This window comes from Oryctolagus cuniculus, chromosome 3 (genome assembly GCF_051225735.1).
Source record: "Oryctolagus cuniculus isolate XC-2025 breed Fujian yellow rabbit chromosome 3, ASM5122573v1, whole genome shotgun sequence".
Classification (NCBI taxonomy): Eukaryota; Metazoa; Chordata; class Mammalia; order Lagomorpha; family Leporidae; genus Oryctolagus; species Oryctolagus cuniculus.
This window is the reverse complement of record NC_142869.1, coordinates 134,833,234-134,845,221: the sequence shown is the minus strand read 5'-3', so window position 1 is coordinate 134,845,221 and position 11,988 is coordinate 134,833,234. Positions and strand designations below refer to the sequence as shown.

Below are 11,988 nucleotides of genomic sequence, written 5' to 3'. Positions count from 1 at the left end.
ATTTTGGAATAAAAATTGTGAAAACCATCTATGGCCTTTTCATGATACACTTTTCCATGCCTTTTTGTGATAGACTTTTTGATGATCTCTTGTATCTGTGTGAACTGGTCCTCCAAGAATATTCTGTTTCCTGCTCTTAAGAACACCATAATTTATAATGAAAAAGAAATACACACATATAAACCATAGCATCATTAGTTCACTGTGTTCAAAAGTGCTCGAGTCTTAAGGAGAGTAAATACCAATGGGACTAAAAGGGGAATAAATAGTAAAAGGAGAGATTTTTGTGGTCTGGTGTTAGTCAGAAGATACTCTTGAGAAAGTTCAGCCCTATTCTGGTTCTGGAAATTTTTTTTTTAGGGAAAGGAGGATAAAAGGATATTTCAGATGTTCAGTACCCTTGAAGAGGTAATAATTTGTCAAGCTGAAGAATAGTGTGGAGGTTTTCTTGATAAAAATGAAGATGAACTTAATGAATAGCAGGAGATTAGTGATGATAAAATAGTAATGACAATGAACCAATATTTCCTGAATGTTTCTATGGTCCAAAGCGTTGTGCTAAGTGCATTGCATGGATTATTTTATGGAATCTGTTAAGATTGTCAGGAACATATTAGAAGACTTTGCATCTATCCTTGAGCCCCTTGGCAATAAGAATGAACATAAGTTTTAAAATATTCAGTGATTTGATTTGGATGAGTTGATATCGGATGGAGGAAAGTCAAGAACAGCAGCTGTTGAGGTTACAGTGAAAATCTGGCTGTTAATGAATTGAACCACTGTGTATGAAAATGGTGGATTTATCCAGTGGTGTGCTGATAATTGTTAAATAATGATCTCTCTTAGGACTGGAGAGTGAGGAGCACCGATCTTAGAATTTGTCACTTTCTGTGTGTAAGTGCTTTCATGATGGCTGAATTCAAGCTACCCATGTGAAATCAGCTGCTCGCAAAATTCATGAATGTTTAAGAGTTGGCTCTCACATGCCAGTATGAACAACTCCAGATCACCACCAGATTAATCCCATACGCAGAGAAACTGAAGAAGAATTGTGGTGGAATGAGAAGACCATGTCAAGATGGCCACTGGCAAGCGAGGATCAGTTACTCAGGAGTGGCTTTGGAAACCCCCTGGGAAACCACCTGGCAACAGAGCCTGCCTGGCAACAGGCTGTGATTGGATGGCTTTAGATACTGCCTGGCAACAGCTTGTGATTGGTTAGAGCATAAACCACCCCTTGGCCGGATTGGCTGCCTTGTCTATTTAAGCCACTATACCAACTGAAATAAATGAGTCTGTGGGCTGCTCGCCTTTGGCCTGCTTTCACCCAACTCCCGGGGTCTGTGTGGTGACTCCGCGCCTCTTGCCCCCACCACGCTCCTCCTCTCAGAACGAATCCACAGCAACATCTGGCGCCCAACGTGGGGCTCGAACCCATGACCCTGAGATTAAGAGTCTCATGCTCTACCAACTGATCTAGCCGGGCGAGCCGAAAGTAAATGGAGGAGCCGAGAAGCGGCGTTACGCTTCTGGGTGGTGTGTGCCTAACCTGGGGCCACTTAGACTGAGGACAAGGACAAGGAAAGGGGCGTAGGAGGGGGTTCTGTGCTCACCCTCACAGAACTGAACAACACACAAAACACTGAGGGGCCTACTTGCAGAAATCAAGGGGTTACCTCGCCGAGTCCGACATGCTGTCTCTCTCTCAGTCACGTTGGCACCAGATGTTGAGGTTGATTCGTTCTGAGAGGAGTAGCGTGGTGGGGCAAGAGGCGCGGAGTCACCACACAGACCCCGGGAGTCGGGTGAAAGCAGGCCAAAGGCAAGCAGCCCACAGACTCATTTATTTCAGTTGGTACAGTGGCTTAAATAGCCAAGGCAGCCAATCTGGTCAAGGGGTGGTTTATGCCCTAACCAATCACAGCTTGTTGCCAGGCAGTATCTGAAGCCATCCAATCACAGCCTGTTGCCAGGCAGGCTCTGTTGCCAGGTGGTTTCCCAGGGGGTTTCCAAAGCCACTCCTGAGTAACTGATCCTCACTTGCCAGCAGCCTTCTTGGCACGGTCTTCTCATTCCACCACGTTGGGATCTTCACTGGGTGTGGATGGGATGACCTTGTGTGGGTTATTGCCTTGAGGTCATCTGTGTTTATCCCACGAGTATTTGGGGGGACTTTGATTGTTGGGCTCTGTGGGATAGAAGAATATTTCAAAATTTACCTCCCATTTACAACTTGGGGAATGAGATCCTTGACATTATTAGCATGTGGGAGGGTAGCTCTAGCTTTGCCTAACAGCAACAGTGATATAGAATTTGGTGCCAGTGGCTCCCTCAGCAAATCTTTGAATTGACTTGTTCAGAGGAGGAAGTGTTTTGTCAGTGCACTATGTTTGGGACAATGAGAAGGGGGATGTGGTACAGGAACCTGAATCCACTTAAGGATTGAGCCTCAGCCATTAGAATAGAGATGCTTGAGGCTGATAGGAATTTTCACTGAAGGGCCCAGAAAATATGACATGAAAAACTAGTGTCATTTATTTCTCCAAGTGGAAGGGTATTACATAGATCAGAGAAAGAGTGCATTCTTTCCACGGATGGTATTCTGAGAGTTTCAGAGATGAGAAACTCTTCCCAGGGATTCCTAGAGCTGCTTAGAGGCACTGGGGAAACTCTCGACCAAGATGAAGTCCCGACATTTGCAGGTATAAGTGGACTTTGAATGTTAATTATGAGGCTGTGCATCCATAATCTTCTGAACTCTGGACAATTTAGGACAGGGAGAAGTGAGCAGAAACCTAGCTATGTTGTTCCTGGATTGATGAGAATGAGAAAAATACACCCTGCAATGCAGCAAAAAATAGAAGGCTTCACCTTAGTGTGAAAACCAGGCTTAAATAAAATTAATGTGTGGTATCAACTATACTTCTTTCTTTGGAGAGGAGATGTAAGTAATCTAAGTGAGGAAGAGAGAAGGAAGGAAATCAAATACTGGTAAAGCCCTTCAGAAGACGCATAGTCAGAACATTCTAACTGTAATCAGGGTGTTTTGCTAGTATACCATTGGTGAGGGTGTGCCATAGATAAATTCAGTTTCCCATAAGTGTTCTTTTTTTTTTAAAAAAAAAACAAAGATTTGTTTACTTATTTGAAAGGCAGAGAGAGAGAGAGAGAGAGAGAGAGAGAGAATCTTCCATCTACTGGTTCACAATTCACATGGCTGCAATGGCAAAGGCTGGGGCAGGCTGAAGCCAGGAGCTAGGAGCCAGGAGCTTCTTCTGGGTTTCCCATGTAGGTGCATGGGCTCAAGTACTTGGGCTATCCTCTGATGTTTTTCCAGGTGTATTAGTAGGAAGCTGGATTGGAAGTGGAGCAGCTGGAACTCAAACCAGTGCCCATATGGGATGCCAAGCAGTACAGGCGGAGGCTTAACCTTCTATGCCACAGCACCAGCCCCTTCCATTATGTGTCTTAAGGACACCTTTTTCCATGCTATGCTCATCTGCTCCCTAGTTTACAGATCAAAATGGGCTTCTAAACTCATCTACCCTTAACCAACCATCTTGGTAATCATGTTGGGCAACAGGTATACCATGCCAGTACTGAAGAGCCCATGCACCAGGAAGAGAATACTGTCTTACCTGTGATGGCTCTGAAGATTTCAGCACGTCTTCTGTCCCCACTGATGTTTTGATGGCAGGTGGTTCTGTTACGTGATTGCAGTAAGGATGACTTAGTTACCATATTCCTCTGAAGGGAGTCACTTACCATGTTTTTCCTTCTTCTTGTCTGAGTACTATTCAGAGCAAAGGGGTTACGTCTTCCTTCTTTTTATCGTCACGAGCAGTTTGAGAAGACCAATGTAGAGTTTTTCTAACTGCTCCAATCCCAGACCCTACTGCAGCCAACCTTCCTTCCTGTTGCTTCCAGGCAGTCAACTTGCCAATATTTGGTTAACAAGTTTACTTGAAAATTTGTATTTCCTTTTTAATCTTTTGCTATAAAAGTGGGACTTACACACTTACACATACACACACACACACACACACACACAGAGTTAAGGAAGCGCTTAGGATACATTATCTCTATAAATATTACTTCTGAAACCTAAGATCTCAGGCCTCTGAAGTAAAGTATTATAATTATCAGTATAGGAAAGAATAAAATTTTAGCATGTATATATTTCATGTGTAGATTTATTACTTTAACATCTTCACACTTCATTTCTTTCAGAAGTTTTTATTTGCATTCATGCTCAACTTCACAGCTCTTTACAGGAAATAAATTCCTTTGTTGTGTATGTGCAGATAGATAGATAGATAGATAACTCAATTTTCCACCTCTATTCCATGAAGTTGTCTTACTTTGTGCATTATGGATCAATGGCTCACTGGCTCCTTCCTGCACAAATCAAACTTTAAATTTGTGGTATTTTCACCTTATTTATAACTTTTAACAAGTCAAAATATTTGTATCACTGCATTAAATCTAAAACTAATAAAGTCTTTTGCATATACCTTGATTTCCTTATTTTCAATGATTCCATCTCTTGTATTCAAGGGGCTTCCTTTTCTCAGAGTATATACATCCTCAGGTCTCTCCTATCCACAAACTTTCTTTTATCTTGTTCTTGAAAGCATTTGCCACATTTGTCCATTTCTCCTTTGCTTTTGTAAACCTAAGTTCTTGTAAAAATAGTCTTCACAGCTTCATTGTCACTATTTTTCTGTTTTTTTCCCCTATTCCCTCATTTTTTTACAATTATTTCTGCTCCCATCACATAACCCTCCAAAAAACCCTGTTGTAAATTATAAAGAACTTGTAAAAACCAGTCTATATGTATATATATAGTCTCCACTGTCTTGATTCCAGAGCTGTAGGATTTGATGCTATGGACAATCCTGTTTCTGAAATTCTCTTCTCACTGGCTTCTGCAAATGGAATTGGTCTTAGCTCCCTTCCTACTTCTCTGATCATGACTTCTTAGAGTTCCTTCTTAGTCTCCCATATTTTCAGTGGGATCAGTTCTTTGTCCTCTTTTCCCCCTCTTTGTACATTTAGTTAAACACATGTTTCATTTATTTAAATGAATGCTTTTTGAGCACTCACCTCTGCAACTTACGTGAGTACTAAGCATGCCTTAGGGAGACTCTGTGATCCTGTTTGAAAGACACAGAAAATTATTTTGTTCAAAGCGACTTTCAAAGAGATCTTGAGGACCTTTCATGATGTGTGAAATCTCCACCATTCTTACTGCTGTTGACTCAGGAATTTATGATCCTTATTGAAACACAAATATACAAATATATGTATATATTCTCTGTTAGGCTTCACACATTAAGTCAGATCCACCTTAAGTCAGAGCAGGAAAAAAAAATAGTCAAGTTATCTAACAGAGTGTGGACCCAGAGGCATGAAATACAGGACAGGTACATTTTAATGAGGTAAGGGAGAGGAGCGAGGGAGCAATAGCTAATCTCAGCACTCTTTGGAAAAAGTAAACCAGCGGTTTGCCCCTGTGAGTTCCCTAGGCAAAATTTCCAAGGGCTGGTTATGGAAGTGACTAAATTAGAAAGCCAGAAAATAAATATGATAAATAAATTCCCTTGACTGAATACGCTCAGCATTTTGAAAACAAGAGTTCTTTGCAGAGCACATATTCCCACCGCTGTTTTTTTTTTCTTTTCTTTTTCCTTTCCTTTTTTTCCCACTCTTAATAGTTCTCAGCAAATGAATCTGAGTCACAAAAGATCAACTCCCCAGAGGAGTTTAGTCTAATTAAGAACGATCATAAAAATGTCTTCATGAAAGCCTTTACTCTGGGAAAGCCATTAGGACACCAGTAGAGTGACAGTGGCTTTTCCTCCACTTTTGAATGGGTCCTTTTACTGTAGTATAATGATTATAAATGAGTATTCTTTGATACCAGATGATCCTACTGAAGAGGGGGTGGTGGGGTCTCCTTTTATATTCCAGGTCCTTGCCTTCTACTTAGAGAAGCATTCTAAGCAGACACATAAAGTGGGCTTAGGTGAAGAGTGGGATGGGCCAGAGGGGGACGGGGTGGGGGAGGGGAAATAGAGAGGTGGCACCTGTTTTAGTCTTGGTCTCTGAGGAGAGAAGGACCAGAACCTCCCAGCTATACATATTTACAGGTCCAGGTGAAAACGATATGTTCTGGGAAAAGGGGGTGTTCTGATTGACAAGAGGATAGAGTTACATGGGGTAGGGGCTTGTGGTTTGAGACCCCCAGCTCAGCTAGCTACCTTACCCCCTGTCACAACTGGGTATCTCCAGAGTGGACCATATTGGTGGTGGTAGAAGATTCACTAAGTTAACACACTGGGTGTTTTTGCCTACCTGTGAAAAATGACAGCCATTCAGCCCCCTGATATTGCTAGTAAACTATTATTGTTTTCATTATGTGGCCTGGGATTTGGTATTCTTGGAAGATAACTTTTTTTTTTAAATCTATGAATCTTAAAAAATTATACAGCAATGGTAACAAACTCTGTGCTTTATAATATGGGTTGAAGATGATCAGTTTCATGGTATTTTCTTCCTTTTAAACTTACCTCTTACTTGTACCAAGAATTGGCTTATGGGGTTTGATAAGTTAGACATACTTTGTCATGTAAGGTTCTGACGCTGATATTTATGTGGAGATTTTGAGCCTACATATCCTGGCACCTGCCTCCTTCAGTGTGTGCATATGAACTTTAATAGAATCTAGTCACTCCTTAAAGTGACAGTAGTCTTGTGTTCTCTATGTTTAGGGAGAATAATGTATTTGGAGGATATCAATAAATAAAGAGACTTTCTGGATAAGCACAAGGTCCTCAATTATTTAAGAGCTATTTTACCAGTATTCCTAAAGATCAAATGTTTTAGCAATGCTGGCAAAAGCAATAAGAATTAGCTTGCATATGATGCTATTCACGGCATATGTAGTTTTCTGAGGGCCACAACTCTCTTTTGTAGCACAGCCATGTACTCAGGTGCCCAGAATTTCCTATATAAATCAGATGGCCTCCTTCCTCTGTTTTCTCATAAACTTGAAAGACATATACAAGTTTTCTTATGGTTTAAACTGTATTGAGTTGCATTTGGCAATCAGCAAAGAGAATATATTTAAAATGTACAATTTGGTAAGTTCTGTTATAGCTACATACCCATGACCACGTCTCCGCCGTCAGGGTAGTGAAGGTATGTACAGTCTTTCATGAGTTTTGGTCGTGTTGTTTTATTTGTAATTAAACCCTCTTTCTGATGTGTCCCTATCATCCCTTGATTCTACACTCATAACCAGTTACTGATTCGAGAATCGAAGACTTCTTAAACCGGGATTGTCCTTTGTGGTAAACACAGCTAATAAACTCAAGTGATCTGAAGCACAGGTGTGGTACTCAGAGTTCAGTTATTCGTCTCTTGAATGTGCTGTGTTACATATTTTAAATTGGGTAGGTATGGGCCTGCTGTGTATGTAACAAGAGGGCTGTTCTAAGGGAGCACAGTGAATGGTCTGTTCTGTCTTATAATGGAGACATCAATAGGTAAGCAGTGAAAAGACACCAACAGAAATAAGGATTATTTACAAGCAGGTTTCAGAAGCAGTAGCTTAAGAAACTTGTCAGCCTCTAATGCTTACATGTAGGCTCCCACTGTGGTTTGCAGCTCTAGCTGTGTGTTAGAGTCACCCAGGGACCCTTAAAATGTCAATGCATAGTCCCATTTCAGTTCCGTTAAGTCAGACTCCAATAGGGTCCCAGCTCTTGGGACTCATGAGCAGCTAAAATGTCCCAGGTGATAATAATATGCAATGAGAGCTGAGAATCATTGCTCATAATTGTACATAATTAAGTATTCTTTTTGGAGCAAGAACATTCTCTCTTGAGTAATCTTCACATTCCAATCAAAGTCTATGGGGTGCTGCTATCAATTTTTTCTTTCATTTGCTATTTTCTATTTCAGTGTGCATGGGGAGGACACAGAAAACACTGTGGCACTCACATTCTCAGCTGCAGCTCCAACCACTTCTTGTCTCCCCACCCTTCTCCAGTGTCTCTGCCTCTCAAAGTGCCCTGGGCGTCCTCCATCCTCACCTCCCTGGGTCTGTCCTCTCCATGCTCAGGCTCGTCCTCACCTCTGCACTTCAGGGAAATATCACTCTCTCCTTTCTCATTCTAAATATTTACTGGTTGAAGGATTTCTTTTCTAATGCATGTGTTTATACCCCTGGCTGCCCATGTTTGAATGTGCTGTCTTGGGTAATTTACGATCGCATTGATTTCAGCCTTTTGCTGATGATGCCATGACCTAAGGATTAGCTTTATAGTCAGAACTGTCTGTTTTTGGTACAAGCTCATGGGAGAAAACCTCAGAGACTGCTTGGCCATTCTGTCACACCATAGACACAGCATTTCCTTGTGCTTTTTCAAGGGAACAGTTCTTCAGGTTGAACCACCTTTTCAACCTGTTTAGGGATATTGGTTTTCTTGCCTTCCATGTGTTAGTGGTACAATGTGATTTTTCTTTTTCCTTTTAAAAAAGATTTAGTTATTTATTTGAAAGGCAGAGTTTGCAGAAAGGGTGGGAGAGACAGTGAGAGAGATCTTCCATCCACTGGGTTACTCCCCCAAATGTCTGCAATGGCTGGAGCTGGACCAATCCGAAGCCAGGAGCCAGGAGCTTCCTCCGAATCACCCAAATGGGCGGCAGGGGCCCAAGGTCTTGGGCAATCTTCTGCTGCTCTCCCAGGCACCCAGGAGGGAGCTGGATCAGATATGGAGCAGCCAGAACTTGAACTGGGACCCATATGGGATGACGACATTGCAGGCTGTGACTCTTCCTGCTGCACCGCAATGCCGGCCCCACAATATGATTTTTTTTTTAAGATTTATTTATTTATTTGTAACAGTTACACGGAGAGAGAAGGAAAGGCAGAGAGTGAGAGAGACATCTTCTATCCACTGGTTCGCTCCCCAGTTGGCTGCAATGGCCGGAGCTGTGCTGATCTGAAGCCAGGAGCCAGGAGCTTCTTCTGGGTCTCCCACATGGGTGCAGGGGCCCAAGGACTTGGGCCATCTTCTACTGCTATCCCAGGCCATAGTAGAGAGCTGGATCAGAAGTGGAGAAGCTGGGACTCAAACAAGTGCCCATATGGGATGTCGGCACTGCAGGTGGCAGCTTTACGTGCTATGCCATAATGCTGGCCCCAATATGATTTTTCAAAGTACTTCTATGACCTGGTAGACAGTAAAGCACCACTGCTCACTGATCCTTGAATGCAGACCTTCATTGGTGAGGCAGCTGAGTGTTTTAGCAGATTGGGCTCTACATTAAATATGCAGGGATTTATTTTTCTCAAAAGGACATCAGAGCCTTGGTCCTCCCAATCCGCAATCCCTATTTAGGGGCAGATACTTGTCCAGTGCAAGGATTTGCAGAGAAAGACATCTCACCACTGCATATCACTCATGATGCGTTCATTCAGAAGGATTTTTTTTTCATTTACTATTTATATACATACTTCTAGAAGTCAAAATTACGTTTAAAGTGATCCAGTTAAAGGTGACTGTAATATTTCTCTGTTTATTCATCACAAGTTAGTCTTTTATATTTGCTTTGTTTCTTTCAGGAGGATTTTATTGGCACATATAAATGTAGCTAAGAGGTAAAACATTTTCCTTTTGTTTATATGTAACTGGGGAAACATTTTCACTGCTGACCATAAATTGAAAAACTGTGGTAACCATGATTAAGTCAGTGCAATATGTAAACATTTATTGGACACCTGCTACATCGACAACCCTCTGATGGCTATGTGGGTTTATGATATATTATATTTAATTGATATGATCCTAGGAACTATAATGTATTAGGGGAAAATATGGGCCTAACCATCAATGAATCAGTAGTAGAGCTATCTTTTTGATATATTTAGCATCAGTAAAATTTCTACAAATTCAAGTACTTGAGGAAGCTTTCAAAAATACTTAGTTTGTCAACAGGAATAAAAATAATAAAAGCAGAATAAAGATGATTAAGTTTAGACAACTAGGTGAATTGATTGCTATAAATGGGCAGTGCTTTTAACTTTTAAGTTTCCTGGCAGCTAAAGGCCTCACAATTTTTATTTTCTGACTAAAGAAAAGGCAATTTATCTGCAGAGACAAAGATATTTTTATGGTACTGTACTAAAACATGAATATATCTCCAAGGACTATGTGTAGTAAATATCCTATTGGATAATAAAATCAACTGCAGTTTTACAAACTACAGGGAAAGTAAATCCACAGAGATGTGTCTAGGTCTGACCATCTGTGAGACAAGGAGCATGGCTTGAACTAAATGAAAGTTTTATAGGAGGAGCTGAGATCATAAAGTACAGACTTTTTTTCTTCTAAAAAGTACACCTTATAAAATACTTAATAAATTTAAATAATAAATAACCAAATATTAATGTGAAATTTTTCCTTCCTTCTCTTCCCAACCCCCACTTCTCATCTCATAAGTAATTTCTTTTCACCTCCAGCATTCATACTTCATGCAGTTGCCCTCAAAACATTAGACACGAATACACAGGTATTCCTGCACTCAATAATATGGATAAAATCTAACACGTTTTCACTAACAGAGGAGATAGACTATCCTAACTTCACTTTCCCTCATCTCCCAATGTTTATTAATTACAGCTTCATATTTCTGTTACATAATAAAATAATGAACTTGCAATGCTTAAAATCAATATGTGATGGATTTCTATTTAAAAATATTTATTTTCATCTCTCTTGAGTGGTAGATAGAGAAGAGAGAGCAGGAGAAAGAAAAAGAGAAGATATCTTGCATTTGCTGTTTCATTCCCCAAGTCCCTAAATACCTGCAATAGCTAGAGCTGGCCTAGGCTAAAATCAGGATCCTGGAACTGCACTGGGTCTCCCATGTGGGTGGTAGGAACACAAGCATTTGAGTCATTATCTGCTGTCTTCAAGGAGGCATTATCGAGAATGTTAATTGGAAGCACAGTAGCTAGGACTTAACTGGCACTCCTGTGTGGAATCTTGGTGGCCTGCCCCAGAATGTCTTTTGAACCTCAATGTAACTAAAAAAGAAATTTGGAATTTCTTTTTATCTGCTAAACATCTATCTAAATGTTGGATATGGTATTACTGGTATACTGCCAAGAAAATATTTTCCTTTGTCACTAAACCAGTGCTGCTTGAAGATTATTCCAAGTTCCATGATAAAATGAATTACTCTTCTCTTGTACTTGATCAATTGCTGGAAGTATGCTTTATTTTGCTTTGGTCCATAGTTTAGCCATGAGTTTAATACATAGCTTTTTGTTTTTCTTTGAGTTTATAGTTGTTTTTTTCTTTGTTAAATATTATGTATATTCCTGTATGTTACTATCGAGACCCTTTACTTCTTCATTGTAGGTCCTGTGTTATAGCAATCATATCTGCTTTCTTCCTAAGGACAGTATTTGGTGCTTCTTGCTTTCTGCTCTGACAAAGAAAACAAAGTACTTTCTAGAATACTTGTTCAGATGTCACCCTGAGATCTGCATTTAACATACACTGTATAGATATTTTGATAACCAATACTTCCTTTCTTAGACTCTTTGCATTTGGTTGGTCTCCTCCTCTCTTTTCTTCTATTGAAAGAGCAGGTGTCTGAGTAATAACATTTTGTCTGTTACTGACCTACAAAATTTTACTTTGTCTTCAAATTTTTTTTAGCTATGAATGAAAATCTAGATTCAAATAGTTTTGGGTCTAATTGTTGAGTGTGTTACTGAGTTCTCTCTGTCACCCTCTATAGCTCAATGAGCTGATGCTAAACTGCTTCTTGCCTCTTGGAAGCAAATTTCAACCCTTTCCCCTGGGAAATTGTTCCCACTTTACATTTTCCAGATTTTTTTTGAGGGGAGTTAACACTTTTTAAATTTAGTGTGATCAATATACAGGGAACTTTCCAATGTGAAAAATG

At 40.4% G+C, this 11,988-nt stretch overlaps 1 non-coding gene across 1 annotated transcript; it reads right to left on the bottom strand.

The window, feature by feature from the left end:
- Positions 1 to 1,413: 1,413 nt before the first annotated feature.
- TRNAK-CUU (transfer RNA lysine (anticodon CUU)) lies at positions 1,414 to 1,486 on the bottom strand. The gene has a single exon. It is a non-coding gene; the product is annotated as a tRNA-Lys (tRNA).
- Positions 1,487 to 11,988: the final 10,502 nt, after the last annotated feature.